The sequence below is a fragment of the Peromyscus californicus genome, unplaced genomic scaffold, assembly GCF_007827085.1.
Source record: "Peromyscus californicus insignis strain IS unplaced genomic scaffold, ASM782708v3 Scaffold_4__1_contigs__length_199733344, whole genome shotgun sequence".
In the NCBI taxonomy this organism is placed as follows: Eukaryota; Metazoa; Chordata; class Mammalia; order Rodentia; family Cricetidae; genus Peromyscus; species Peromyscus californicus.
In genome coordinates, this window is record NW_026294562.1 from 35,036,166 (window position 1) to 35,046,108 (window position 9,943).

General features: G+C 44.4%; 1 pseudogene; it reads right to left on the bottom strand.

Annotated features, from left to right (window-relative positions):
- Positions 1–7,249: 7,249 nt before the first annotated feature.
- Positions 7,250–7,752, bottom strand: LOC128095381 (charged multivesicular body protein 1a-like; annotated as a pseudogene).
- Between the last annotated feature and the right edge of the window lie 2,191 nt (positions 7,753–9,943).

A 9,943-nucleotide genomic window follows, 5' to 3' on the forward strand; every position in this document is an offset into this window, starting at 1 on the left:
GAAAGAATCAACAGGGCTAGTGTATTCAAAATAGTCTGGCAATGGAAGTAAACAGAGGAGAGGAAGAGCCCCCACTGGATCCAACCTGACTTTAGCCTTGAATTTATTAGCATGTTGATAAGATTCTTATAGGGGGGATTGGAGTGTAATTCTTTTAGAAACCTTTATATGCCAATTAAATAACGCATCCCATAGTTTGAGATTTTATAACCTCTTTTCTCAAAGCACTTCTAATAATAACTATTTTATCTAAGGTAGAGATCCCCAAAGTGGCCACAACAATTCTAAAGTACCCTTAGTGAAGGCCACTCAGGATGATTTTCCAAAAACACAAAATTCCACTCTCTAGGTTTTGAACTACACCTGGCCCTCAGACCTTAGGACACCGATGCCAGGACAGGAGCCCATTTGGTCCTTGGAACCCAGCATGTAGGCCGCAACATCAACCAAAAAGGAGCAAAGATCTAGTCCACCTTCCAAAGTCCCACTTGTTGCTGACTGTTCTTGTTAACTGAAGTGTGTCAACCCAGGATGTGGTTTTGTGCTTAAAAAGCCCAGAACAGTAAGGCTTGGGGCTGCATGATTTGGTCAAGTTCCCCCAGGCAACCGCTGGCTATAAAGACTTCCTGTTGGCTTCAAGAGTCCGTGTGTTCTCTGAAGGAGTTACCTCACAGGAAAATTTGTAAGCAGCCGAGTATCAGATGAAGTGAACACTAGCACTCCAAGCAGCAAGGAAGAAGTAGGCAACGGGCTCTGTGGATTCCCCTGGCTTTGTAGCTTCTCTGGATTGTTTGTGTATCCCTCCTCTGACACAAAACCAGACCAAACTTACTGTAATACTGTGAAGGTAACTCACTGGGAAGACGTGAAAAGGAGGAGGAGGGTCTTCTATGCAAATATGGAGAACATCCTTAGTCTCCACCCAGACTCTACTTTGGCCCAAACTCTTTACTGACTAGGTACACTATGATAAACAGGGAAAGAAAAATCCACGGGGTCTTTCCCAGCACGATCATGCTAGGTAAATAGAAAATCCTGTCCTCAACTGTGGTGGTTTGAATGAGAATGGCCCCTGGAGGCTCATATGTTTAATTCTTGGCCCCCAGTGGGTGGAGATGTTGGGGAAGCATTATGAGGTGTGTCACTGGGGGTGGGCTCTGAGGTTCCCCACTATTCCTTTCTCTTCTTCCTACCTGCCAATCAAGGGGTAACCTCTCAGATGTTTCCTGCTGCCATGCTTTTGCTCTGGCACTATGGACTCTACCCTCTGAAACTGCAAGCCCAGTTAAACACTTTCTTTTCTAAGTTGCCTTGGCCATGGTGTTTTAAAACAGCAATAGAAAAGTAACTAATATATCAACCAACTTAACTCATTGTACCGCCATTACCTTATCGTTAAATTGTGAGTTTTTTTTTTAAAGATTTAATGTTTTAGTTTTAAGTGTGTGTGTGTGTGTGTGTGTGTGTGTGTGTGTGTACGTGAGTGCACGTGAGTGTAGATGCCTGGAGGCCAGAAGGGTCAGATACCCTGGAGCTGGAGTGGTGCTGTGGGTGCCATGTGGGTGCCATGTGGGTGCTATGTGGGTGCTGGGAACTGAACTCAGGTCCTCTGCAAGAGCAATAGATACTTTTAACTGCAGAGCCATCTCTTCAGCTGTGGTCAACTGTGGTGTTGACTGCTTCTTATGAGCCTCTAAAGAGGCTCATGAGAAGAAATACCCTAAGAGGGAAACTCAGTCCACCATAATTTGAGAGGAAAAAAAGCTATCATTTTCCCCAACGGATATACCATCCACCTCATGCAGTCATTAAAGCTTCTGAAAATAAACCAACATCTTTTGCTGCTGCCTACCCTTGAGTGAGCCCACTCCTGAGTTGCTTGGAATATACTTTAGCTTTGCTAAATAAACCTGTGCTTAAATTCTCTCTCTCTCTCTCTCTCTCTCTCTCTCTCTCTCTCTCTCTCTCTCTCTCTCTCTCTCTCTGTCTCTCTCTCTCTCTCTCTGTGTGTGTGTGTGTGTGTGTTGAATTCTTTCTTCTAGGAAAACAAAAACCAAGAACCCTTTACCTGGTAGCAAATATGATAAGAGAAGGACAGACTCCGATCCAGAAAATTCCAAACTAAACTAGTCAGAGACTCAGCTTACAGTACTAGGACCCAGCTTATACAGCTAGGGTGATGAAGGGCCTTGCTCTCTGCCAGGACTGACTACTTGAAATGCACATTCCTTTTAGGGTAGCAATACTGCATAAGCTTGTTGTAGCTGACTGGCTAGGAATTTTAAGGTCACACTGACCTGGGAAGCCTTGGATCTTGTTTATGGTTACAGCTTGCAATTCAGGGAGATAAGAATAGTTTTAACTTTTGGCTGGGTGACAGTGGATGTTTATTCTTGGGTAGTTTAATAGCAGTCTCTAAAAAAGTTTATCATTAGCAAGTTACATGGAGAAACAAATTGCTGGGGTAGTACGGTGCTGCTTGTTTAAACTCATTTGAGCCTCAGTCAAGAGTCTAACTAACATTCTGGTTTTCTGTGCAGTGGTGTGCTAGTAAATGTTTACTGACCTGTTCTCTTTGGGAGGGGAAAGGAAAATACCTGATGTGTCATGCTTTCCTGTTTTGTAGTCTAAACATTCCCACTGTGAGCACACAGGCATCAACATGATGCTTATGCACTTGCATATACTCTGAAAATGTACTCATCAGCTTTCACAAGCCAGATTCAGGACACTTTCCTCCTTCTCCTCCTCCTTCTCCTTCTTTTTCCTTCTTCCTTCTTCCTTCTTCTTTCTTCTTTCTTCTTCTTTCTTCTTTCTTCCTCCTCCTCCTTCTTCTTCTCCCCCTCCTCTTCTTCCTCCTTCTCCTCCTCCTCCTTTTCTTCCTCCTTCTCCTCCTCCTCCTTCTTCTTCTTTTCCTCCTTCTCCTCCTCCTCCTTCTTTTCCCAAGACCAAGTCAAAGTCATCAACTAGGGAACCTTCTTCTGAGAGCAACTTGGCATGAGTACTTCAACCAACACTGTTTGGGTAAGTCCAACAGGTTCTGCATTTAGCTGTTTATACTTTCAGCCAACTTATTTCCCCTCTATCCCACATAAAAGAGTGTCTAAATGAGTGGAGGGTGAGAGGCCTTGGAGAACTCAGTCCTAAATGGGATGTCTTCATCAAAACCTCCCTTCAAGGCTCAGAGACCTATATGGCGGAGGAGGAGGGAAGATTGTAAGATCCAGAGGTGGTAGAGGACACCGAGAAGAAGCATCTTCTAGACACAACAGGTTTGATGCACATATGGACTCACAGGGTCTGTGACAGCGCTCACAAAACTTGGACAAGTTCAAACCAGACAGAATCCGTGCACCGAGAAGGGTAAATGAACACAAAGTCCCACCCCTCGCAAGAAACTGTTTGCAGCTGATATCTTCTGCAAAGGAAAAATCCGTATTCTCCCATGAAGTGTCACTGGGTGTACCAACCACATTTCAGTGCAGGCGTTGTGCCCAGGAGTAGTTGACTAACAGAAAATAAATTCCATTTTGTATGTGTGCTTTTTGTTCGTTTTTTTTTGTTTGTTTGTTTGTTTTCTTTTTTTTTTTTTTGGTCTTTAATGATTTTTATCATTTATTTTGGGTTTTGTTTGTGTCATTACAGTGAGATAGAATGTGAAGCTGGGTGGATAGGGCGTGGGTAGGATCTGGGAGGAGTTGGGGGGGATATGATCAAAACATCTTGTATGGAAAAAATAATAAAAAAAGAAGAGGATGTCCAGTGTCCTGCGTATTCTCTCAGCCCATTCATCATGTTGGACAAAGAAATGAGACGACTTTACCTTACCATGGCTAATTTTTTAAGAATCCATGCTGGCTCCTAAAGATCACTCTCTGCTCTGAAAGGCAAACCACCAGTCAGCACTCCAGGTTAGAGTCTTGATTGCGCAGCCATGGTCTCTACTGTTGAATCCATTCTATTCCTTTTTTTTCCTCTGGAAACTTGAAGGTGACTCCATATAGTCTTTGTTAGTGTCTCCTTCCTCCCCTCACTCTCTTCTTAGGACAGGGTCTCATCTAGGTAGTCCAGACTGGCCTCAAACCGCAATCCTCCTGCCTCAGTGTCTCAGGTGCTACTACAATAGGTATGCATTATTCCTGCATCCACCAGTCTATTGACTGTCATCAGCTGTTCTGCACCTACACAGTGGGAAAATCAGAAGCAAGGGGAGTTGCCATTTTGTATAACCTTACCATTATCATCTTTGTAATTTTGCCAGTATCTGACTTTCTCCTAACAGATTCTCAATTTCAAATATTTCCAGAGGCCTGCTCTACTCAAGAAACCAGAGTTCTTTCCTAATCTGCCTTCAGCCTTCAGATCGAGTCCACCATAAACAATATTTTCTGTAGCCCTTTGATGTAAACATACTGCTGCAGAGATAATATATTTCCCTCTCCCCCTCCTTTGTCAAAAGTCCTTCCCTGTCAGCCTCTTTCAGGCTGTGGATTTCCAAGCAGGGCAGCACCCTCTTTTTTTTTTTAAGGCTTCAAATGTATTTTAATGAGGTGATGCTGCATTACTGCTCCATTTCTCAGAAAAATTTCAAATTGGAGGTATTAGGAAAAAATCAAACATAGTACACCAATAAAACGTGCACAGCGTAACTACCTAAGATAGGCAAGGCTAAGAGCTACTGTCAGACCTTCAACACACAGCAACCCTGTTCCCAAGATTGTACTAGGCCTATCAAGAAAAGCTGTGAACAGCAGTATCATAGACACAAAAGGTCATTCATTCTTGTGCGGTCCTTACCCAAGAAAAAGATGGAGGCAAGTTAACCCAAGACTTTTTTTTTTTAAAGATATATACTAAAATGAAAACCTCTAAGAGAAAATGTCTTCCTTAGGACATGAAGGGGTTATATATGAGATTTAACAGAACCATATGTATGCTGTAATCTCTGTGGATATTTGTCTGAATTCTCGCCTGGGAGTGAATGGAGGAACATTATAACTCCTTTTCCTTTCTAGGATTTCTCCTGAAGTGTTCAACTCTCCATCATGCCCAACCAATGAGTCATCTTTCTTTGCTTTCATTCATTTGTTTGAGGAGCTCTTAGGTTTGAAGGACTGTACTGATGAGTGCATTCGTCTCCATCTCTGGTGACATGCCATGTCTGAGTCCATGTCTGACAGTCCATGACTGAGACTTAGGAGTCTAGAAGCTTTGTCATATCCCTGATGCCCCAAATCCTACTCTTGGGCATCATCTACACAGCTCGCTCTTCACCTCCCAAATCTTATTCCAGCTGCCCTTCAGGACATAACATGAAAACAAAACTGAGTCTCTAGGTTGTCAAGCCAGGAAGCAGCCTAGCCCCAGCATTCAAAGGGGAGTCATTGTTCTTAGGTCCCATCTTTGTTACTTGCTGACTATGACCTTGGGCAAGCCACTTTAACCTCTTGCCTTTTCTACTGGATAGCGCCAGGGAAGGCATGCTATTTCCCCATTAGAGTTAAGAATGAAATGAGATGACGCCCACACAGGTGGTTGAGAGTGGAGCGTTGCACACAGGTCAGCTGTTAGTGACATTACAAAAGCTTCTTGTAAGATGTGGGAATGTGGCATTGATTCAGAGTTGTGGAGTTTAACCAAGTCATCATCCACTCATGATCAAAAGGATCTACGTGACTGACTTGGCATCCCAATGGAAGGAGAAAAAAGGCTAATGTGTTTGCTGAGCCCATTGATCCTCATGTCTCTTGACACCTTTACTAGTTCAACCGAACACTCTGACTATGGACACCGCTTTCAGCTTCAGATAGCTTAAGTGGAACGGTGGTTCCTGAGAAGCACTACAACTAACTGCTGCTCTGTCACCCGGAACAAACTCTACTCTGGTCCCTAGCTTCCAGGGAGAGGAGAAGGGGGCGGAGGAGGGAAAAATGGACTTGTTTTCCTGTTAGCAACTTAATGTTGGTAATTTAGAACTGATAAAACTAATTGCTGTCCTTATCGGTATGTTGTCTAGAAGTGTGTGTGTGTGTATGAGAGAGAGAGAGAGAGAGAGAGAGAGAGAGAGAGAGAGAGAGAGAGAGAGAGATGGGGGCGTGGGGAGAGGGAAGAGAGTGAGATTGAGTTTTCTTTAAATCCACTGGTTACTGATAAAGTCTCAAGAAAGGAAAGTAGTCAGATTTGGGGTTGGCCTATGCTATATACATCTCCTCTCCTATTTAAAATAAACCTTTAGAAATAAGGTTTTACATCAGATTTAATAAGCTTAAAGAAGTTTATGACATTGATTACCTGTGAATATCATTATGTAAATAATATCAGGAAGAAAAAGATTATTTAAAAATTCAGTGTGTGTATGTATGCCAGCTTGGGCTCTCCCTGGCAAGGCTCTCAATGTCACTAGCCTGCTGACCACAGATCTGTCATCAGATTTTCTGAGCTGTTGCTCACTTCCCTGCCATGCAGGAGATTTGGGGACTGCTCCCCAACACTGTGTATGGGAGCACACACAAAGACGTGTGTAGTTTGACAAAAAGATGCAGTTGGGGTAGATCACGGCTGCTTTTTAAGAAGATACAGCATGTTCTTATTTATCTGCCTTCTCCTTCCTTCTCTGACTGATTGTCTTATTAAAATAGATCATAATATGCTTTCCTCATAGTCAGCAATGCCTTGCTAAAATCCTTCCCAGGCCACTGGTGTAACAGCCATTTTCCTGCTGATGGGATTTCCTCTCTCTCCCTCCCTCCCTCCCCACCCCCTCTCCATCCTCTCCCCACCTTCTGTGACCCACACAATTTATTTTAATTAGCATCATGAATAATCTTTTTATGAATACATCAGATCATCACATTTCGGCTCAAGACCCTGAAGTGACTCTCCATTTCATCACCAATGAAAACCCAAAACCCTAATATTATTGACATAATGATATTCATATGTAATCAATGACTTAAATGGCTTTTTTTTTTAAAAAAAAAAAAAAAAAGCTTGTAAGTACGTTGTAAAACAGGCAGAGGGCAAAGCAGAGCCTGCCATCTCCCAGCTGTGGCCCAGAGCCACAGAATTCACCCACATACCTGTGAAAATTTAACACCAGGACACACCACTGCTCAAGCGAAGAGTCAGTTCTAAGGTGCCTCACCTGGCACGACAGGAGATGGCAGGTATGCGATGAAAGGGATGCATGGAGGGAGAAGGTATGTCAGGGGGCAGGGGAGGCCCCACCTGCCCAGGCCACACTCATTCCTCAGGGCAGCCAACCAGAGACAGCTGCTCTTTTGGGCTGCGCAGCGCTTTTGCCCACGGCAGAGGCAGCTTCCGGAAGCTGTTTGTGCTGGTCGTTTTTCCCATCAAGCTGCACGATGAGGAGGCTGTCACCTGCTCCTGAGGGGTAGTCAGACATGGTGGCCAAGCATGCAGAATCTCCAGTTTGGATGTGCGCATGTCCAGGTTCTGTACAGGCTGCTCCAACCTGTCCATGCCTGCAGACATCTTCTGTGGCTCCACGGCACTTAGGGCCTTGTCGAGAGCTTTCGTCACTTGTGTCTTGCTCTGGTTCAGTCCTGTCATGGTCACGGCTTTCTGCACCGTAGAAACCACTGCATCAACATGGGACATATGAGCAAACTCCTCAGTTTCCTGTCCTCCTTCACTTTTGGCCTGCTCAGCCTTGGAGTCCTTCTCTGCCTTCTTGGCTAGCTTCTCCAGCTGCTTCACCATGAATTTCAACAGGACTAGGGGATGGTCCATGGCCAGTCAGGCAGCATAGGGGTGTGGCACAGGATACCACCACTGACTCTTTTGTTGGTTTGTTTTTTGAGATAGGGTTTCTCTGTGTAACTGCCCTGGCTGTCCTGGAACTCATAGAGATCTGCCTGCCTCTGCCTCTCAAGTGCTGGCACTAAAGGTGTGCACTGCCACCGCCCAGCTACTACTGGCATTTTAAAAGTAGAAAAGGTTTGCAAACATGGAGAGGGAAAAGCAACCACAAACATAACAAACACATTAACACACCTTTTCAGCTCTTGGCCACACATAGATATGTCCGAGTCTTGGAAATGAGTTTCAGCAATACTGTAAAAAGATTGTTTTCCTGGGCAAGTTCAATCTGCCGTTGTCAGGACTCTGTGGATTGCTATCAAATAACCAGTATAAGAACCCTTAGAGAACCTGGCACCTGCCAGATGATGGATGGAGCCTGGTTCTAGGTATTTTGGTGGCTGCTGCCATTGCCACAGGTCCTGACTGGCTTGATAACTCTGGCATCTGACAGATACTTTCCCAGGGTACCCCAGGAAACTTCTTCTGTGGTTCCTCACCCTAACCCTTAATACTGTTTGGAACTACAGTGCTTAGATCCCACACCACAGGTACCCTGTAGGCATCCTCCCTTGGGGACTCAGTGCAGGTAGCAGCTATCAGGAAGACAAGGCTTGGGTTCTCCAACAACTTTCATTCTCTCTCTCTGTCTCTGTCTCTCTGTCTCTGTCTCTGTCTCTCTCTCTCTCTCTCTCTCTCTCTCTCTCTCTCTCTCTCTCTCTCTCAGCACAAACTCACTTCTTCAACTTCCAAATTAAACAAACAAACAAATAAAAACACTGTGGGGGGCGGGATTCTTCTCAGAATTCTCGATTTGGATCCTGAAACAGCAAAGTTATAAATTACCCACTCAGTCAAGAGACTCAAATTTGAATACTAAAATCAAGGAAAGCAGTATAAAAATATCTTTTCATCGTATCTAAGTCACAAGCAGCAGTAAAGAGAAGTTAAAACTGTAAAAGCAAATTCCCCTATCTTATACAAACAAGTACACACGGCGTAAATCTAGCAGCTGGTACCCTGCCCAGCAGTTTGAGAAACGAGACAAAGAGAATAGCTTCGCAGGGACTCCGGCGCGCAGGCAGACCAATCCCTGCTCCAGGGAGACATGACCTTGGCTATGTCAGGAAAAGTTCCTGGGCTGGCAGCTTTGTAAAGTGTGAGTCATAATCCTGTCACCAAACAGAGGCTCAATCTTTCAGAGAGGAGAGAGGGGGATGGGGCTTGAGAGCCAGGTTCCCGGGGCCCAGTCAGTAACCCAGAATGGCAGTTTCCTGATTGAGTCAGGGACGTGAAACTTCCGAGCAGATCCAACTTGAAGTTCCGTCTCTAGGTAATGTCATCGAGTGTCTGCCGAGCACCAGATGCTGTGGCTACAGCAGTGAGCATGACAAACTGGGCCTCGCCCTTGCGTGCTTAACATCTGTTCTTCTTCTCCCTGCAGGGAAGCCACACACCAAGTCAATTTATGATCAGAATGCTGCGCTGGGAGCCTGAAACCAAAAGCAAAATTGTAGTAAGGTGCGCAGCGTTAGAGCGCTAGTGGCGCCCAGTCCGGCAGTTCATGAAGTCAGTCCTGCCCACATGTGGGTCTGTGATTCTAGTGTCTTTTCCTGGAAATGGTAACTAATTTGGGGGTTTTCAGGTCTTTTTTTCCTCTCTTGTGTGGTACTGGGGATTGAACTAGGGTCTCATACGTGCTAAGCAAATGCTATACCACTGAGGCACATCTTCAGCTTTCAGACTTTTTCTCACCTGTCTCTGGATCTCTCTGTCCCTCTCCCTCTTTTCCCCCCTCAAAAAATTAAAGTAACTGTAAAGAATAGAGCCAGGTATGGTGGTACATGCTTATAATTCTAGCACTCAGGAGTAGAGGCAGGATCTCTGAGTTCAAGGCCTGAATGATCTATGAAGTGAGTGTCAGGAGAGCTAGAGCTATGCAGTGAGACCCTGTCTCAACAAAACAAAACAAAGAATAAAACAAATTGCAATGAAAATAAATTTGGTTTAAAAACTGTAAATAATAAAATGATAATGACTATGAACACTCATTCCACCTGGATTTCCCATGCTTAACATCTTAATTCATATATTTCCAGGCATTTTTCTCTTTTAAAGGAAA